This window comes from Meriones unguiculatus, chromosome 3 (genome assembly GCF_030254825.1).
Source record: "Meriones unguiculatus strain TT.TT164.6M chromosome 3, Bangor_MerUng_6.1, whole genome shotgun sequence".
NCBI lineage: Eukaryota > Metazoa > Chordata > Mammalia > Rodentia > Muridae > Meriones > Meriones unguiculatus.
Window position 1 is genome coordinate 19,126,668 of NC_083351.1, and position 21,518 is coordinate 19,148,185.

Sequence of the window (21,518 nt, forward strand, 5' to 3'; positions counted from 1 at the left end):
CTCCCACAAGCGCCCAGTGGAATGTGCACTTTTCACACATACACACAGAGAGAAATAAATAAACGCAACAGAACTATTCTCAGTTACCTACGGGAACGGGGACTAGAGAGCAGAAGTGGTGCTTTGCGGGTTACTTTGGAAGTGATGAGACTGTTCTGAGATTAAACAGCAGCAATGGATACGTGTAAAGCGCATATTAACATTCACTGGATCCTCTACTTCAAAGAGGTGAACTTTACAATATGTGAATTATGTCTCAAATGAAATGTATTTAAGTGTATGTAAACATGTATGACATATATGAACTTATGCCAGAGCAACTATGAATTTTGTAGCCAGTAAAATGTTGTTTTTTGTTGATTTTTTTTTAATTCTGTGATTGGCCAGGATTTAAAAATCCTGTAATTGTAAACAGTTTGCCCAAAGCAGAATTACTTGTTATATAATTCTCTTTAGCTTACAAAAATGAATGGGAAATGGCCTAAGATTTTAATTTTGTTTAAAAAAAAAAAAAAACAAAACCTTAAGAGAGGCAGAAGCAGATGAATCTCTGTGAGTCTGAGGCTAGCCTGGGCTACATAGTGAACTCCAGTCCAACCAGAACTATAGAGTGAGTCATAAAACACAACAACAAACTTACAATTTTAATATTTTTGCCTCTTTTTTTTTCTAATGTTAAAGAACAAAGATTTAGACCTGGGGATGTAAGTCAGCTGGGAGAATGCGCATCTCACATGCTGTGGAGGGAGGGGGTGGGAGAGAGAAAGAACGGGAGAGGGGAGGAGGAAGAGGGGCCGCCAGCGCCAACCCTAGGCCAATCCCTGGGGTCAAATGAATGCTGACTTTGGGTGACCTATCTCAGATCCTCTGCCCGCTGTTGGAATTTGGGGTCAAAGGCACAGAGACTGGGTGCGGAGGAAGGACTCCCCATAAGCTGACAGGCCAAGCATCCGCAGCCGGCCGCAGAGCCGGGGCCAAGGTCCCAGCCTGAGGCGAGGAGAGGAGGAAGGAGTGGAAGGACTTTGCATTTCTGGAAGACCTGCTCTGGCTCTGTGCCTCCCAAAGATCACAGAGTGAGAAGGTAGCCAAGCCTAGACAAATCTGTCCATTTTTTTTTCTGGTCCCAAGGTCCATGTGGTTAGCACTGAGAGGATGGATGGGGGTCAGCGAGGCCGCTCTGGAGAGAAGCTTGTACGATTCTGATAATGAAGGGTGTCTGGAGGCGCCATGGAGGGGCCCTTAGCTTAGTCTGGGAGGATGTCAAGGAAGGCCTTCGGGAGGAGGAGGCATTTCAGCTGAGGCCCAAGGCACTGTAGAGACTGTCAACGCAGTGAAGGAGAGACGGACCAGCACAGTGCAATGAAGGAGAAATGAATTGCGCAAGCAAGGAAAGCCAGAGTTTCGCCTTTGATCTGTCATCGTTTCCATGCTGGGGACTTTCTCACCCTCCCCTCCTTCCTTTTCCCAGCCCTGCCATGCCAGGTCTATTCACACGGGGGTTTCCACAAACCCTGTCACACTGGTTGGGGCGGTGGGCTCCAGCAGCGCTCTCTCCATAACTTCCCCTCTCAGGAGGAAGAGTCCTCTTTTTTTTCTTCTTTCTCAGTGTTCAGAATGTGGGCATGGGTGTGTGTTGTGCAAGTGGAGGCCTGGGGCTCATGTCCCGGTATCTTCCCTCCTCCATCTTATTCACTGAGGCAGGGTCTCTCAACCAATCCCAGAGTTCCCTGATGTGGTTAGTCTGGCTAGAGGAGTTTGCTCTCAGGATCCTGACTCTGCTTCCTGAGGTTAGAATGACGTCCCTCACCTAGTGGCGTTTATAAGGGTCTCTAGGGATCTGAACTACACTGCTAAACCATCACATGGCAAACGCTTTAAAGGCTGAGCTATCTTTCCAGCCCTGGGTTATCTTCTTTATAAAAATCAAGTGAGCAAGTTGATGACAGTGGAGGTTTTACATCTCCGTGACTGGTCTAGAATATATTAACTTGTATGCTTTAAGTGCTTTTATGTGTCAAGTATATATTATGCAAATTATGTTTCGGGAAAACTACTTTTTAAAAAGATGGTGGTAGAACGCTTGCTTGACTTGTAGGAGGACCCGGATTAGTGGGTTCAGTGATGAAGGAAGTGTGGTCTGATGGCCATAGAACTGTCGCAATCAAGGTTTTGCTATTTTGCAGCCACAGGACAGGTTTCTTTATCTTTCTAAGCCTAATTTTCCTCATTGTAAGAGGGGGATTAAATTCTTTTTAAAGATTTATTTATTTCATTACGTATACAATGTTCTGCCTGTATGTACATCTGAACACCAGAAGAGGGCACTAGATTTCATTAGAGATGGTTGTGAGCCACCACGCGGCTGCTGGGAATTGAACTCATGACCTCTGGAAGAGCAAGCAGTGCTCTTAACCTCTGAGCCATCTCTCCAGCCCCTAAATTTTTTTTTATTACATCCATTTCTTTAATGTGTTTCTGTGTGTGCCCACATATGATAACATGTATGAAAGATGACAGCTTGCTGGAGTTGGTTTTCTTTCTACCATGTGGATCTCAGGGATTGAACTCAGTTTGTCAGGGTTGGCAGCAAGCGCCTTTACTCTAGAACCATCTTAGCAGCCCATAAGACAGGACTAAGGCATGGGTCCAAGTCCAAGGCTAGCTAGACTTTCTTTCTTTCTTTTCTCTTTCTTTCTTTCTTTTCTCTTTTTCTCTTTCTTTCTTTTCTCTTTCTTTCTTGCTTTCTTTCTTTTCTCTTTCTTTCTTTCTTTCTCTCTCTCTTTCTTTCTTTCTTTCTTTCTTTTCTCTTTCTTTCTTTCTTTCTTTCTTTTCTCTTTCTTTCTTTCTTTCTTTCTTTTCTCTTTCTTTCTTTCTTTTCTCTTTCTTTCTTTCTTTCTTTTCTCTTTCTTTCTTTCTTTCTTTCTTTCTTTTCTCTTTCTTTCTTTCTTTCTTTCTTTCTTTCTTTCTTTCTTTCTTCCTTTCTCTCTCTCTCCCTCTTTCTTTCTTTCCTTTCCGTTGTTTGGTTGGTCGGTTGGTTTGAGACACAGTCTTGTGTAACTTAGAAAAGCCTGAACTCCATATGTAGCCATTGTGGATGGACTTTGGATTCTCCCGCCTCTAGCTCCTGAGTACTGGGCCCACATTTGGTCCATGAGGTTCTAGGGATCAAAGCCAGAGCTTCCTGTGTGCTAGGCAAGTATTCTACCAACTGAGACACACTCCCCAACCACTGAGGCTGGAATTCTTGTTAGCATCCTGCCTCCGTCATGAGTAGCCACTCCACTTTCTCATCTGTTAAGTGGGGAAAAAGAGAGCTACTTCATTGGATGATTGAGACTTTAAGATTGAGTTGGCACTTAGAACTGTTAAGAATTATGCTTGACACAGGGTCCAATAAATAGTAGCCTGTTTTTATTTTTTACCCTAGATACCGTTTGAGCTCTCCCCATGGTGACGTAACTGTCCGCTGAAACCTAGTACTGAACCCGCCCACAGCCCAGGACCAGGTGTAGTGGAAGTTTTAGTTTCTTCGTATGTTACATAAATGCTTTTGTTTTTATCCCATGTGTGGGATCTTAGTTGGGCTATAGTTTGTCCACACCTGTTAGTTGTCACGGGCACTGCCTGATCTTTGCCAGCTGGTAACGGCCTTCCACGTGCAGCATGGAGAGGGGCGTGGTCAGTATAAACCTGAGGCTAAGAGACCTTTCAGAGAAAGTAAAGGAGTCTGGGCCCCCTCTCCCCACTAACCTGTTCTCTCTCCTCCTTAAGGTTGGGGGGTTGGTGGAAAGGAGGTAGGGGCCTAGACACCCCAAATAGAGTAGAGTTTAAAGAAAAGGCTTCAGGTGGCCTTCTGCTATAACCAAGCCCTCTCCTCAGGACGGTATACAATTGGAGGCAGCCTGCCAACCCAAGCTCTCTTTCCAGCAAAGATGGACACTAGAAGTCTCCACCCATAAACGGACCAGAGCAGATACTCCGCCAAGTCGGGCCAGCCAAGTTCTCTTTCCCAGGAACCTAAAATTCATTCTCTCAGACTGTTGACCCCATCACGGGGAGCCGGGAGCTGACACGCTATAGGCCGGGGGCAGCCTTAGGTTATACAGCAAGACCCTGTCTCCCAAAACCCACACACTACTACAACTGTAAGTCATTATTTTGGGAAATAAGGACTGCCGTACATGTTTTCAAAGCAGAGTGAGGAGACAGAGATGGTGGAAAGGGGAGTGCCTTCTTTGCTAGAAGGAAGGCATGGCCCTAGGGAAGCATGCCTTGTCCACCTCTGGCTTTCCGGAAGGGGAGGGATTTTCCATTGGGTTCTGAGGTGCGTGTTTTCTGGAGAGCCTGGGGGCAGAGATTTTGGTCAAGTCCCTTGAGGTAGAAGGAGGTTCTATATTCACAACCCAGCAAGAAAGGAGCCTCAAGCTTTGCGTGGGATACAGGATGGAGAGGGGGGCGAGGGTTAGGCAACGGAGATGCAGCACAGTCTTTTTAAAGCCCCCTGAGCAGGGTGTGCCTTCAATCCTAGTGCTCAGGGGAGGCGGAGTCAGGAAGATGGCTGCGAGCCTGAGGCAAGCCTGGGCTATGGGGTGAGCCAGGCCAGAGCAGGCAACAAAGACAAACCTGTCTCCAAAACCAAAAATTAATCAATTCAAATAAAAGATAGCTTTGGACACTGTGAATTCAGGAGGGGTAGGGCAAGGGCTGGGTGGGTGAGGGAAGGTCACATGGGCGCAGGCCAGCTGTGTTGACAGCTGAGGGGACGGTGAGGAAGAGCGGGAGTCTGGATATATTTTGACACTTCCAGTTCCTGGTTCTGGTTCCTCATCAAGTCAGTCTTCTCTACCTTGCCCCCGGGTTCATCCAAATTCCCCCTTTAATCTCCTCCCTGCCCTCACCCCCACCCACCCTGCTTCCTTTTTGCTGACGTGTAGGAAGGGGGTCCGTCATTTGCTCCTGTGTAACCCTGGCGAGACAAGCTCGAACGCGACACTAGCCAGTCTCATCTGCCCAACAGCAAGGAACAAGTTTTGATTTGTAAGTAACACTCAGAAACAGCCCAATCTCCCGAGAGGAACCTTCTTCCAGGGAACTTCTGAGGGAATCAGTCCAAAATGGCTGACTTTATGGCATGAGAAGAATGCTTATACCATGCCCAGAGATGTCTGCCCACCAGATAAGAAGTGTAGGTGCCACTAACGGGTGCTGACCTGCGTAGCATGTCTGCCAGGCTTTGTCCCAAAGGGTTTGCATGGACTAGCTCACTTAAGACTCAGGGAAATCCTAAAGCGTAGGCGGTCCCTGTTCCAATTGTTACAGATAAGAGTCACAGAACTAGCGCTGGGGCTGGGCTCTTCGGTGAAATGCCAGTCTAGAATGTGTGAGGCCCCGGCTCTGATCCCCCCAACAACACACACAAGAAGAAAACCCACAAGCCAGGCGGTGGTGGCACACGCCTTTAATTCCAGAGGCTGAGGCACGTGGATCTCTGAGTTCAAAGCCAGCCTGGTCTACAGAGCCAGTTCTAAGACAGCCAGGGCTACACAGAGAAACCCTATCGTGAAAAAAAATAAAATAAAATAAATGAAAAAGAAAAGAAATTGCTAAACTCTGTGGATTTGTTGTTTACCAAATTTTTTAAATATTTTTTTATTTTTAAATCATTTTATACATTCACTTGTATCCCAGCTGTAGCCCTCTCCCTCTTTCCCTCCCAATCCTCCCCTCCCTCCCTCATCTCCTCCCTGCCCCCTTCCGAGTCCACTGAGAGGGGTGTCCTCCTCTCCTTCCGTCTGGCCTTAGCTTATCAGGTTCCTTCAGGATGGTTGCAATGTCCTCATCTGTGGCCTAGCAAGGCTGCTCCTCCCTCAGTATTTACCAAATTTTAACATTGTGGAATGACACACGTGTGTTTGTCTAGGTTTCTGACATAGCACATGTGTGACATGCTGGTCTTAAACTTGCTGTGTAGCTGAGGGTGACCTTGAACTCCTGATTCCCGTGGCTCTAGCTCCCCTAGTGCTGGGACTACAGGCAGCTTGTGCCACAGAGCCCAGTTAATGTGGTGGTGGGACTCAGACCCAGGTTTGTGCATGCTGAGCAAGCATTCTGCCAATTGAGCTACGTCCTCAGTCTGGGCCAGTGTCTGCCAGCACACCAACAGCATTCTGTTAAACAGGGCTTACTCACCGTGGTGGGGTTAGCATCCCTGGCCTCAAACACCTCCACAGTCCCGAGGTAGGTATTGTCACACATTGTAGAAGAAGAAATCAGACACAAGGAGGTGGCATGGCTTGACCTGACATGCCCAACAAGTAGGAGGGGGGTCAGCTTTACCTCTCAAAGCTTATAACTGTTCTGCTACCCTGCCTTACTCTCGATGAAGAAAATATGTGAACAAGGAATGAGGGCAAAGCCCTTGAAGTCGAGTCCAGCAGAGGCTCAGGAGCTCCAGGGAGCTGCTCTAAATGCAAAGGCAAAGCTCGAACGCGACACTAGCCAGTCTCATCTGCCCAACAGCAAGGAACAAGTTTTGATCTGTGAGTAACACGCAGAAAGAGCCCAATCTCCGGAGAGGAACCTTCTTCCAGGGAACTTCTGAGGGAATCAGTCCAAAATGGCTGACTTTATGGCATGAGAAGAACGCTTATACCGTGCCCAGAGATGTCTGCCCAGTAAGCCTTCGCTTACACAGACAGGGAGGGCAAGCAAAAAGAGAAGGATGTTGTAGTCTATCTTGCGTTGCTATATAAAACTGAGAACCAGCTCAGTGGTAAATGCTTGCCTAGCTTCTGTGAGGCCCTGGGTTAAATTCCCAACCCAGCAAAAATACTAGAGACAGGAGCCGGACAAGGTAGTATAGGTCTGTAATTCCAGTACTCATGAGGCAGGCGCAGAAGGATTGCCACAAGTTCAAGGCCAGCCTGTTCTACATAGTGAGTTCTAGGCCAGACCATGCTGGGAGACCCTGTCTCAAAACTCCAAAAACAAAAGTCTGAGTCTGAATACTTTCTACAGAAACAGGGTTATTTAGCTCTTGATTGCAGTAGCTACAGGCACCATCATTGAGTGGGGGGCTGTACAAACCTCCTACTTTCCAGCTAAATCCTAACAAGGTGGGGGAGTGGGAAGGAAAATGGTCAGATGGACAAGTGACTGTGTGTGCTGAAGGGACCATTCTCAAGTGGCGACCTCATTTTATGAAAGCCAACTCTCACGAGGACTAACCAATTCACAGGAGAGTGGACTCATTCCCACGGGCCAGAATTAATCTGTTTAAGATCATGGAGTCCCCATGACTAAGGCTGAAACGTCAAGGTTCTACAAACCCAAGGCCAACCAACCTGAGGTTGGTTATGAGGTTTCAGAACATGAATATTTGGGGAATATTCATATCCAAGCTTGAGCCAGGAAGAGGAGGATCCAGTTAGTCTGGATGGAGGAAGGTTCTTGAGCCTCCCCCCCCACTAGCTGAGGGGCTATTGGCAACTGATGGCTTCAAGGGCGTGGACACTGGTAGGTTGCCTCTCCAGCACCATTTGGATGCAATGGGCTATGGAAGAGAAGGAGGAGAAGGATAGGCACAGAGGTAGGCATATAGAGGAGACTGGGTATGGGGAGTTCGGGGTGGAGATAATTAAGATACAGTATACATACGTAAGTACGAAATTCCCACAGAATAGAGAAAAATATTAATAATTTTCAGAAAACCAGAGATAAGCAAAGCCAAAGTAATGTCCCGAATGATGGGCTTCTGGTTGGTGCCTCAATTTCCTTGATGTTTTTTTCCTCCTTAACTTTTTTCCTGCCCCTCCTTCTGCAGCTGTCCCTTCCCTTAGATCTTGAAATGACTTATACAGTTCTTTGCCTACGGCTCTGCCATTACCTTGCTGGCTATGCTGACATGACTCATGGGACAGGGCTAGCTGGCACCATTTGGCGGAGAGTCACTGGTTAACTGATGCCGAGAACTGAATCCACTGGACAATTCGGTACAAGCCTGGAATCCTGGCACACGGCGGCAGAAGCAGGAAGACCAGGAGTAGCTACATAGCAAGAAGGAAGCCAGCCTGAAAGCACATGAAACCTTGCCTCAAAAGAACAAACAAACAAACAAACAAACAAAAGCATTAAGAAACGTGAAGCTTTTAGGGGCTGGAGTGAAAAGCACACAATGCTCTGGAGGCCCACAGCTTCGCTCCCATCACCCACTTCAGGGAGCTCATCACCACCTAGAACTCTGCTCCTGCGGATCGGACGCCCTCTTCTAGACTCTAAAGGCAACTGCATTCCCGAATGTACACACACACACATACACACACACACAATTTTTAAAAACTTTAAAAATGATAAACAAAAACTTAAAAGTAATCAAGTTGTCTAATACAACCCATGCTAAAAGTTATTTACTTAAAATCCAGATGCCAGCTAGGTGTAGGGCATCTGTAATCCTAGCACTCAGGGAGGCAGAGGCAGGCAGATCTCTGTGAGTTCAAGGCCAGGCTGGTCTACAAAGCCAGTGCAGGACAGTCAAGGCTACACAGAGAAATCCTGTCTCAAAAAACAAAAAAATAATAAAATAAAATAAAATAAAAACCAGATGCCAGAGGAGTGCAACTGTGGATGGCTGCACTCTGTTACAAGTGCTTCTAGCCAACCATGCATCACAGGCCACTGAGTCAAAACAAAACAAAAAACAAACAACAAAAAGAGGAAAAAGCGGAGGGGCCCCTGCCTAGAATAGCACTTCACTTTAGCTCAGCCTCCTCTCTTTGAGCCCTGGCCCTGACCTCTAACTCTGCTCATTTTTCCCTCCTTTTGCCCTTGAACTCGTGGAAGATTTTGACTCAGCCTGCCACTCATCAGCCACGGTTCCTCTTTCGTCTGCCCACTTCAGCAGGAACACCCTGGACAAGTTCGGGTCATCGTACGTCTTGGTCAGCAGTCACTTGCTTGTGAGATAAATTTGTTCAAACTTGAAGAAAGACTCAAAGACCAAGAGTCACAGGAATCCATGGTGACGATCAATCGAAGTCATGTGATAGGATGTGGACAGGAGACCGTTACCTGCCTCTCTACCTAGGGGAATTCCAATAAGTGCATATTGTTCTGCTGAAATGAATGTGAACCTCCTGGTATGTTGAAGAGACAAATGATAAAACCTAGTTTTATCACTTTTGGACCTCTCACCCGGATCAAAGATATTGAGAGGAGTCAGAATGTGAAAAGGAGAGAGAATATTACGAAGGAGAGACAGCTCTGAGGAGAAGTATTGTCTATCTGCTGTGTTGGCTGGGTTGAGGCAAATGAATGAGATCGGAATTTATAGCCTCAAGCCGGGCAATGGTGGTGGCACACGCCTTTGATCCCAGCGCTTGGGAGGCAGAGGCAGGTGGATCTCTTAAGTTTGAGGCCAGCCTGGTCTACAGAGTGAGTGCCAGGACAGTCAGGGCTACACAGAGAAACCCTGCCTTGAAAAAAATAACTAACTAACTAACTAACTAACTAACTAAATAAATAAATAAATAAACAAAAGAATGTACAGCCCAGAATGTGGCGTTTTAACACATTAATTGTTCTGAGAGGAAGGCGACTGAGAAATGGGAGGTACAGGAGGAAATCTCTTCCTGCCCGTAGTCTACCCCAAATCAAGGCACTGATTTCCCGTGTGAAACAGAGAGGAAACCATTCATATCCCTGGAAATGGGGAGCTGCTGCCAAGATAAGTCTGTTTCAACCAACCCCATGAAAGAAAGCCTTATCTTCCATGAGTCTCTCCCCGTCACTCTCCCACAGCTAATTGCCCGCTGTCAGGACCCCTTTTCCCTCGGTCTTTTCCTGTCTTCACAGTTCATGACTCGCATTATAATGACAGAAACCAGACACAGTCGCACATGCCTCTAATACAGGGCTTGGGAGTCCCAGGCAGGAAGACTGTAAATTCAAGAGCAGCCTGGGCTACACAGCAAGATTCAGCCACAGGGCGACACAATGAGATGCAGGGGCTCACGGTGGCACACGCCTGTCATCCTAGACCTCAGGAGGCAGAGGCAGAAAGAACACAACTTACAGGTCACCCTTGGTTTCAGAGCAAATTGAAGACGGGCTTAGGCTACAACGAGATCCATCTTTAAAACGAAAACCTCAGAGCTATCAAACTTGGTGGCTGCTGAATGCTGGGGCCATACATGACACCCCAGTTCACCCCCTCCATCTTGGAAAATGGTAGACAAGAATGTAAGAGGCGGAGGAAAGAGTGGGGTATTGTGGAATGCAGATGTTTGGGTATAGCATGGTCATTGCGCCCTTGAACTTTCAGCAGGCACAAGCCCCACACAAGACGAGGGCCATCAACCTGCTACCACGCTGTGGGGAGGGGCTCTGGATTACAGGCAGGTGCTGCCACGCCCAGCCTGTGCACTAAAACCTTTCCAATAGCCACATCTGGAGGTACAGCCAGTGAGCCAAGCACACACACACACACACACACCCCGACTTCATGGGGTCTAGTAAAGAAGACTGAGCACACTTTGCATGACAGACGCCATGACCAAAGTCAGCTCGGGGCGGACAGGGCTTGCTTGGCTTACAGTTCCATGCCAGAGTCCACCATCAAGAGAAGCCAGGGCAGGAACTCCAGGCAGGAACCTGGAGGCAGGGAACAGAGCAGAAACCATGGCCGAAAACAGCTCACTGGCTTGCTCTTCACAGCTTGCGCCTCGACTCTCGTCTCCTTATACAACCCAGGCCCATCTGGCCAGCACTTTTCACAGTGCTCGAAGCCTTCCCACGATAACCGTTAATCGAGAAAATGCCCCACAGACACACTGAACGAGCCTGCTAGCCAATCAGATAGAGGTATTTTCTCAATTGAGGTTTCCTCTTCCCAGACCACCCTAACCGGCACAGAGGGTACTCGGTAAAGAAGCAAACCCTGAGTTCCACAGAGGAAACCAGAGGATGGGTGGGTGCTTGCAACCCCAGCATTTGGGAGGCAGGAATTGATGGGTCAGAGGTTCAAGATATGGGGTGCTGGGGAGATGGTTCAGGGGTTAAGAATACAAACTGCTCTTGCAGAGGACCAGAGTTAGGCTCCCACCACCACACCGGGTGGTTCGCAACTCCCTGTAACTCCAGCTGCTGGGGATCCAACTCCTTCTGGTCTCTATAGACACTGCACCTACCTGCACAGACCCACAGACAGACAGACAGACAGACAGAATAATAATGGTGATGATGATGATGATGATGATGATGATGATAAAAAGAAAAAGAATACCCTGGACTACAAGAGACCTTGTCTTTTAAAAAGTCAATCAACAAACAAAAGGAAAAAAAAAAAGAATCAGTAATTCTTGGGAAGTCAAAGTTGGCTTGAATTCCCTGTCTGTCCCAGAGAATCAGAAACCTGGATTCCCTCCCAATGTCTAAGGAAAGGGATGGGGTGGAGGGTGGAGGGCAGTGACCTCTAACCCTTGCTCTATTCTGGCTTGACTTTCCTTCCCTTGAATTCCTGTCCACTAAATCCCACAGATAAACAAGGAGCTCACTGAGAGTCACCCCGGAGCAGCCCATAACAGCCACACTTTTCTCCTAGATCCCATCCCTCACCCTCCCATCAGTCCCTCCTGGGATTCACAGCAGGCGGAATTTCTTTCTCAGCTGTCCACGGCCTCTGGTCGGGAGCCGTCATGAGAAGCAGGATGAGGGTGTGGAATCCGCTTACTGACCGTGTAAGCTGAAGCAGACAACTTAACTCTCTTTAGGGGCCTCGTGTGTCAGTCCTTGCATGGGGTTGTTGGTGGTCCTAACCCCAGACTTCACGTGGAAATGCCCCTCCGGAGGCTTCCACACCCCCGGTCTCCACCCACAACAAGCTTTACTTTATCTCTTAGCTCCTCTTGCTCTTGACTCTTCGTTTCCCAAGACAAAGTCAATCGACAAGAAAATCCTGCCAGGGCAAGGGAGGGAGAAAGTTTATGCACACCATCGGCAGGCAGGAGCCCTCAGAGGTCCGAAGCGGATGTTGGCTTCCCCGGTGTTAGAGCTGCGGATGGTTGTGGACGACCGTGATGGTGAGGGAGATGAACCAGGCCCTCCACAGAGCAGCAAGGGCTCTCAACCATCTCTCCAGTGCCTTGTTTGGATTTTTAAGACAGGCTCTCACATTATAACCCAGATTAGCCGGAGACCTTACTACACAGCCCAGGCTGACTCACAGCAATCCTCCTGCCTCAGCCTCCAATTTTCTTGTTCTGTTATTTTCAAGGTCCTCTGCTCCACAGCACTGGGATTCCAGGTGTGGGCCACCTCCCCCGGTACGAACAAATTTCTAAAGTGGTGCAATTTTCTCCTCTGACTTATGCAGTGATGATACAATTTATGTTCTAAGAGCCTTAGAAATCGACCTGAGGTTTCATCTAAGGTGACAAATTGCCATCACATGGGGGCACTTCCACATTCCAGGCTTGCAAACGGCCAAGGTTGGGGAACTGAATGAGATCTATAGGAATGGACGTCTCAGAAAAAGAGAAGTCGCAGCACTGACAGGAAGAGCAACATCCTCAATTTTCAAACTATTTACAAAGTGTGTACATGTTTTCTTCTTTCTAAGTTCCCTCTTCAAAGAATTTACCCCTTCCTGGCTCCGAAGCAGTCAGCGCCACGCCCTGCCCACCTTTGCTGTTAAAGGGGAAACACCTTTGCTGTTAAGTCATCTAGGAAGTACCTTAAACAGTAACAAAAAACAAAGAAGATGTTGTGCGGGATAAGGTGGTGCCTGCTGGCCACACCAGCACTCACAAGTAGAGGTGGAAGGATCAGGAGTTCCAGAACAGCTGCAGGCCAGCCTGGGCTACATAATAAGGCCCCATCTCAAAAAAAAATATATAAAAAAATGTAATTATGACAAAGAAATTAGAAAGCCAACCGTGGTGGTACTTGCCTATGACCCTGCTCTTCATGAAGCACAGGATAACTGCTGGTTCAAGGTCAGTCTCATCCACATACTAAATTTCAGGCCCTAACAAAAGCAAGGAAACAAAATACTGTAACTGTAAGTACCGGATGAATATACGACAAGATCAGTACTTGCATAATTTGCCGATAATGTAACTGGCACAACAGGGCTCCCAGATCTTAGCACAACAGACTCCATGAGGGAAATACCACGCAGGCTATAATACAGCTCAGCATGGAGACAGCACCACATGCCAAAATGAAAACAAAGACCTAATCGATCAAAGTCCACAGTCCTGGGGAAAATCTCTAAGTGTGCTAACCTTGCTTTTGGGCTTTGGTAGTTCCAATTCCGGCTAACTGTTCTTGTTAGCTGAAATATGTCAACCCACGATCTGGTTTTTGTGCTTAAAAGTTCACCCTGAAGCTGTAATCCCAGCACACTCAGGGAGGCAGAGGCAGGCGGGTTGCTGTGAGTTTGAGACCAGCCTGATCTACAAGGCAAGTCCAGGACAGCAAAGGCTACACAGAGAAACCCTGTCTCAAAAACAAACAAACAAACATGCTAATACTAATAAATAGAAATAAATAAATTTTAGTTTGGTTGCTGGATGTATAGATAAGAGTGCTTATGTAGCATGTGTGAGTTTCTGGGTTCAATTCCCAGCCCCACAAAGCTAATTAATTAATTAAAGGAAATTTGTTAACATATTTTAAAAGGGCAGTAATTCCTGTCTTTGAACTTTATCCTTATTAAATTATAAGAAAGAAGGACAGGGTAGGGTTTTGACTCCATGGTGGAGTGTTTGCCTAGCACAGAGGATGTCCTAACTGGCACCAATGGTGGGGAAAGAAGTAAGGTAATAAATGCTGGAAAGTAAAGTAATAAAATGCTGGAAATCAGGACTGAGGCTATAGCTCAGTGAATGGAGGTAGCTTTTTCTATTTTTTATTGTTCTTAGCATGTAACCTGGGTTCTTTCCCCAGTGATGCAAAAACTAGGGTTGGTTGTATGTGACTGTAATCCCAGCTTTTGAAAAATCCAGAAATTCAAGGTCATCCCCAGCTAAGTAGTGAGTTCAAGGCCAGCCTAAGCTACAGAAGAAGAAGAAGAAGAAGAAGAAGAAGGAGGAGGAGGAGGAGGAGGAGGAGGAGGAGGAGGAGGAGGAGGAGGAGGAGGAGGAGGAGGAGGAGAAGAAGAAGAAGGAGAAGAAGAAGAACAAGAAGGGAAATGATCTATGTATCACAGGGGTTTTGCTTGTCTTTTTTTAGTGTATAGGTGTGTTATCACCACAGCAGACAGTTGTCACTCATGGTGGGGTGCTGACAGTCTTCCTTTGGAAGAGCAGCAAGTGCGCTGAGCCGCTGAGCCGTCTCTCCTCCATTTCCCCTGCTTGGCTGCTTTGAGTGCTTATTTTGCCTCAGAAGCCGAGTCTCTAACTCAGGGCAAGCCTCCACAGCATTCCAGAGCATGCACTGCTTTTGCTCCTCACATACCAAAGGGGAACCGAGGGTCAGACAATGAGGTACTTGGCCGGCAGTTTGACATCTTTGGAGCCTGGATCCAAGCAGCCGACTCTTGGATCCTATGCTCTGTGACCCATCTGGCCCTTGTTGATCACTGACAGTTTCCCTGGCAGATGCCCTGCTCCTTTTCTACACCAGGGCACATGAAGAAGCCATTTATGGAGTCGCGGGCTAGGCTTAGCACCACAGACTCGTTATCTGTTAAGACACCCAGAGAGGGGAAGTGGGCAGCTCAGCGTCACACAGTCAGTCTCAGGATTGGAGCCCAGAGGTTCCAGGACACACTCTCTTCTGCCGACAGGCTCAGGGCCTTGAAGCTGAAGCCCACTCAGATGTGGAGCTCTATAGGACCGTTGGAGGCAGGGATACGGTGACACAGACTCAGCTGCAGAAGGGACCTAAACAAGGTGTCAGAGAGTCCCGGCTAGGATGGGAGGAGTGGAGAACTTGGTGTGGCTCTGGCTCTTTGTGTGTCTGCAAAGCCTGAGGCTGTGTTTGGATGCGATTGAAGAACTAGGCAGAATCCCAGGGGAGGCCAACATGAAGGAGCACGATGTAAGCATCTTGACTCCTGGGACTCCTGGGGCGTCTCCCAGCACTCCCGAGATCTTGTCTCTGTCCAAACTGCTGTCCCCACAGGAGAGAATGAGGCTCTCAAGGATGATAACAATGCTGATTTGTTTCTGGGGGTCACCCTCTTGATGGCCAGCACAAGGACCAATGGATCCAGGAAACAAGCCAGGTTCTGGGGGTCGGGAGTATGACTCAGAGGTACAGTGCTTGGTTAGCATATACAAGGCCCCGAGTTTGATATTACAAAACAGAACTGTTTCCTGGTGCCACCCACCCCATCTAACTGCCTCCTGCCCTGGCTAGCCATGGCTTAGTTGCCGCCTTGCATAGGCCAACAGGGGCTGCTGATTCAGGAGCTAAGAAGACTGAGGAAGTGGCCCAAGAAGAAAAAAACAATCCTATCATAGGCTTATTCTCCACCACGGAATAGTGTCACAGGAAGCTACAGTCCCTGTCTCCAAACCTGTGCTCCCCATCTACTTAAGCCAGCAAAAATGCCTTTTCCCTTTATTTACAGTTCCAAGAGGAAGCTCTTGTTCAAGACCCTATGGACAGGACTCTCCATGTTTCTTCCCAGGGCAGTAAATGCTGAATAGATTCTTTTTCTGCTCCTCCATCACTCAGTGCTCTATCAGGATTTTCAACCCAACTTAGGCCAGCAACCCGGACTCAGGTGGCAGTCTCTCCCATTTAGGGTGAGCTAGTCCCATCACCAAACTTGTCTGCGCTTGATAACCTGTCATGTGTTACAAAGATCTGTCCTACCTAGGAACTGCGAGGGACAGAGAGAATAATTGCCTCCCTGTCCATGGGGGGAACAGGTCACAGTAGCAATACTTTTGGTTTCAACTGAGTGTGTTTATTAAGTGTAAAGCAAAGAGGACCTAAAGAATAGAATAGCAAACAGCAGAAAGATCGTAGGGTATCAGAGCAGACACTTAATCCACCCGGCAGAAACCCACTGCAGAAGCCTGGGACACCAAAGAGCCAGCTAGAACCTCTGACCCACGAAGAGGGTCCCAGGCAGAACATCTTCTCCTGAGGGAGGCTGCCAAATAGCACAAGGAAGGTGGAGGTGCCGGATGACCCAGATCTGGAGTTACAGTGATTGTGAGCAGCCTCACCTGGGCTGAGACCAGAACACATCTTTGCTGTTGTTGTGGTTTTGTTTGGCTTGGTTTGGTTTTCGAACACAGGGTTTCTCTGTGTAGTCCTGGCTGTCATGGAACTCGCTCTGTAGATCAGGCTGGCCTCGAACTCACAGAGTCCCACCTACCTCTGCCTCCTGAGTGCTGTGCCACCACTGTCCGGCTCTCAGCACACACTCTGAACAGCTGGGCTGTCTCTCCAGCCCTTCTCCCCCGCTCCTCTCCCCCCACCCCACGACATTTTTATATCATGAGAGAAGTGGTTGCCCTGTTGGCGTACTTTTTAAAAACTCTTCTATTTACATTTCTTATCTTTTTCTCCTACTCCACCCCGATCCCTTCCAACACCCCAACACCATGTAGGAGAGAGAAACCCCTAGTGGGAAAGGGGGAGCAGTTCTCTTAGATGTTGGTTTAGGGTCATCAGGTTCCTTGGAGGGAGTCCAATCCTCGTTTCAGGAGCTCTTGTCTCACTGCACCAACAGCAACAGGAGCCTGGAGGTGGGGTAGCGGCATGCCCCACCCCCGCTCTCTGAGCTCTGGCCTTTATTCCCTCTCCAGAGATCTCAGATCTGAACTATCTGTAGCTGGCAAAGAGCCCCTCTCAGAGCCAGCATGAGGCAAATAGTCTGCTGCTTTGGACTGCCTGAATCAGTCCCACACCCAGCTCCTGGGATTAAAACAAAAACATGTTTATACCCACAACAATGCCTCTTGCTTTGTAGGGAAGAGGGTGTTTGGGAATGACTTGCCTCCAGTCTGGTGTGAGTATGTATGCGCCTTCTGTCCTCAAGGACGTGGCATTTCCACACTCCTGGCTGTTTTGCTGTCTTCTTTTCCCCTTCTCACAGGTCTGGGGACAAAGGGCTCCCATTTCAAGATAAGAGGTCTTGGAGGAGGACATTGTAAGACAAACATGCTTAGGCCTGGAGCCGGGGTTCCCGCCTCTCCTCTCCAGTTTCTTGGTGAATTTAAACAGTACGTGACACTTTAGTAGCATGACGTATGTACCACACACCCACACAAGCTGCATGCTTACACCTCCTTGGCCACAGCTTCACCCCTGGGTTGCAACCAGCTTCCTAAAACAGGAGTTCTTCGATTTCGGAAGAGGAGGAGAATGGATGCTAAGCCACCAGCCTTGCCAGAGCGACCAGCCTGGCCAGAGCTAAGCTGATCAGTTGTGTTGGATGGTAAATGCTCCTTAGTAGACCACACAATCACTTCCTCTCCACTGGCTCCCTGGAGTGTCCTTATCTTCATATTTACAACTGGAGAAACCGACCACCAGAGATAGACTAGTGACCTAAAGCCGAATAATCAGCCATGACAGACTGGGAGGCAAATCCAGAACTAGTCCCCCATTCCTCCCAATTCCCTCTTCTGCCTTCCTAAATTTCAGCTGCTGCTGAGAGCTGAAAGTCATTTGTAGTAAAACAATCCTCCTGTTAGCAGCCACTCCAGGCCAGGAAGTCACCTGTAAACAATGTAACAACTAGCTGCGCGTGCTTCAGGTACCTCCTTCCCCTTCCTCTACCGTGAGTATAAGTGAAGTTACTTCCCAGATGATGCGCTGGTGGGACACATTCCAGCCTGGGCCAGTTCTGGTGCCAACTGGGGGGGATGGAAAAGTTATCAACAGTTACCAGCAGAGAGACTATCAGCCAAGAACAACTCACGAGGGCTGAGACACAAGGCCTTAGCTTCGGCCTCCAGCAATGTGGGCACACGCGTGCGCGCACGAGCACACTCACACACACCTCAGTAACCGGTGATGTATCCCAGCACTTGCGTGTAACAAGGGCCGGAGGGCCAGTGGCTCAGGGCTAGCCCAGCCAATGCAGTACGTAGGGAGGCAGCTTGTACTCGCATGGGACCCTGTCTCAAACAATAATCAATAACAATAATAACGTAATAACAAATAGCAACCCACACCCTGCCCCAAGGATCGAATCATGCTTCTCCCCAGCAGAGGAATGAGAAAGGGAATGCTCCAGTTAGGCCTGTGATGGTGTGAAGTGAGGTCCAGGATCACCCGGCCAGCCGGTCACTGGCAGAGCGGGGTGGGGACGCTAAGTCCCTCATCTGAAGCACCTGCTCCTCCTTGTTGTGTAAATATTGCCAATGTGGCAGATTCTAAACTGCTCACACAACATCTGGAGCGCACAGCTGGGGGACGGAAACCGGCAGCGGACTCTCACTAGCCCCGTGAACACTCTGTTGTTTTGGGTTTTATGCTTTAAACAATTCTGCCATTGTCACTTGAAGGCAGGGACCCTCCCTCCTTTTTTTAAAACTTGTCCCTACAGGATATGGCTAGACCATTGAGCATTTGTGGAATCAAAAGACAAACCATTTTCATTTCCCTGAGGCGTCTCCCCTCAGACAGACGGCCACATACACAATACCACACGTGGAAGGAACCTACTGACCGAACTCATTCACACACGGTGCCTCAGGCTTTGTGGCCAGAGGCAGGAAACACCACCTTGAACATGAGAACCTGCTGTGAGGAAGTCTTCCATGGGAGTCTGAATTCGCCTGTCCACACAGCCTCCTCCTTCACTTTTTATAATTGTGTTGTCTTTCCTGTGGCTGGGCTAGAATACGCGCACAAAAGCGACTTCAGGGAGAAAGGCTTTATTATGGCTCACGGTTCAAGGGTACAAGTCCACCCTGGTGGGGAACTCGGAGCAGCAGGCGTGCTATCTGGCACAGTCAGGAAGATAATGAATACAGGCCTTTGCCGGGCTCCTGTTCGACCAGTGGTTCTCAACCTGTGGGTCACGACCCCCTGGGGTCTAACAACCTTTCACAGGGTCGCCTGAGGCCATCAAAAAACACAGATGTTTACATTAGATTCATAATAGTAGCAAAGTTACAGTTATGAGGCAACAACAAAGAGAACTTTATGGCTGGAGATCATCACCGGAACATTAGGGAGGCTGAGAACCACTGTGTTAGCCAAATCAGGATCCCAGTCCAGGAACGGCTCCACCCACAGTGGGCAGGCATTCCCACCTCAGTTACCGCAGTCAAGACGATCTCCCACAGGCCTGTCCAGAAGTCCATGTCCAGGTGATTCTAGATTCTGTCAACTTAACCGCTGACACCATTCCATTTTGGTGACATAAAATGTATCGTTTTTATGGGACTAGAGAAATGATGGCTCAGTTTTTAGGAATGCTTGTTTCACTGGGTCCGTTTTGCAGAGGACCCGGGTTCAGTCCCAGCCCCCAAATGGTGGCTCACCGCCATTTACAACTGCGGTTATGGAGAACCCAACACCCTCTTCTGGCCTCCACAGGCACCAGGCACATAAGTGGGGGCCATACACTCGTCCTTTGGTATGTGCCTTTTATCACTTAGCACAACATCTTCAAGGGTCAGGCATGGTTTTACCACATGTCAAATGCCCTTCCTCTTTAAGGTATGTCTACACCACATTTTATCACTCATCTGTCAGTGGACGAATGGGTTATTTGCATCATTGGCGGCTGTGTGTTCATGCACAAACACCTGCTTGAGTCCTTGGTTACGGTTATTTTAGGTACACTTCTAGGAGAGGAATTGCTATGTGATGATTGCTGCCTGGGACCCCTCCCCCAGTATGAAAGAATAAGCCTTAGCCTGGCGGTATTGGCATAAGCCTTCAAGCCCAAGAGCCAGAGGCAGGTGGAACTCTGTGAGTTCGAGGCCAGCCTGGTCTATAGAGTGGGTTCTAGGACAGCCAAAGAAACCCTGTCTTGGAATAAAACAAAAACAAAGAAGAATAAACTTGAGCCTAAGGCCTTACAGACTAGGTGCTCTACTACGGAGATCCCCCAGGCCTGTTTGTTTGTTTGTTTCTTTGTTTCCTTGCTTGTTTGAGACCAACATCTATGGTCCAGGCTGGCCTCCAACTCCTCCTGCTTCAGTCTTCCACTCTTGGTATTACAGCCTGGTGTCACCAGGCCCAGAAGCCATGCTCAATTGTTTGAGAAACAATATTTTCTGCAGCCGCTGCATCATTGCGCACCGCCATGAGCAAGGCACAGGAATTCCAGTTTGGAGGGGCGGGGGGGGTGTACCTCAGTTAATAGAATGCTCAAGCCAAGGGTTAGGTCTCTGTGTAAAGTTGATCTGTTGGTGCCCACCTATAATTCTAACACTCAGGAGGTCAAGGCAGAAGGAGCAGGAGTTCAAGGTCATCCTCACACACAACATGAATTCAAGGACAGACAGGGCTACACAAGACTCAGATGAAAAAAAAAAAAAGCCTGTTTTCTTCACATTCACGTCCTCAGCACTGCTTAATATTTTCTGGTTATCTCTTATTGTGGTTTGGTTTGGTTTCCCCTAATGATCAGAGATGTTGAACCTGTTTTCATGCGCTTATCAGCCGGTCGTATATGTTTTTCAGAGAAGTGTATACTCAAGTTATTTGTCTATTTTTTTCTATCAAGTTTAGTTTCCTGTTTTTGAGTTTTAGGGGATTTTTTGCATATCATCCACCCCTTTGCCACACACTCAGTTTGCAAGCATTTCCCTCCATTTCAAGCACTGCCTCTTCAGTCTGTGGAGAGTGTCCTCTGACGCTCTAGCAATTTTTAAGGAACTAACTCATCATGACCATCAAAGACTGAGACTCCATGACTGATGTGTGTGATGGCTCTGGCTTCTTAAAGGACTTCTGGGCGGCCGGGCATTGGTGGCGCACACCTTCAGTCTCAGCACTTGGGAGGCAGAGGCAGGGGGATTTCTGAGTTTGAGGCCATCTTGGTCTACAGAGCAAGTTCCAGGACAGCCAGGGCTACACAGAGAAACCCTTCCTCAAAAAAGAAAAGAAAAATGTTCCCACCCTCAAAAAACAAAAAAAAACACTTTCGAGGAGAACTGTAGACTAACCTAGAAGTGAAATAAAAGGAAAGCATGACTGGTCACACTTCGTTCCTCTCCACACTTTCCCATCCCGAGGAGAGCACTCAATTACACAACGAGAACTCAGTGACAAGGGGAAGAGGGCTGGCATCATGCGGTGTTGTAAATGGGAAGTTCCATGATGTGGAGACGATTATTAGGACAGGGACAATATTTGCGACATTCAGTCTGTGCCAGGGAGAGTCCTAAGCAGCTCTAAGCCCACAAAACCATCTACCACACTGACAATCTACGGATTCTTGAAAAGAAAAAAAAAAAAAAAATTAGAGCTGGGTGGTGGTGGTGGTGCTCACCTTTCATTCCAGCCCTCCAGAGGCAGAGGCAGGTGGATCTCTGAGTTCAAGGCCCACCTGCTCTCCAGATTGAGTTCCAGGACAGCCAGGAATAGAAAGA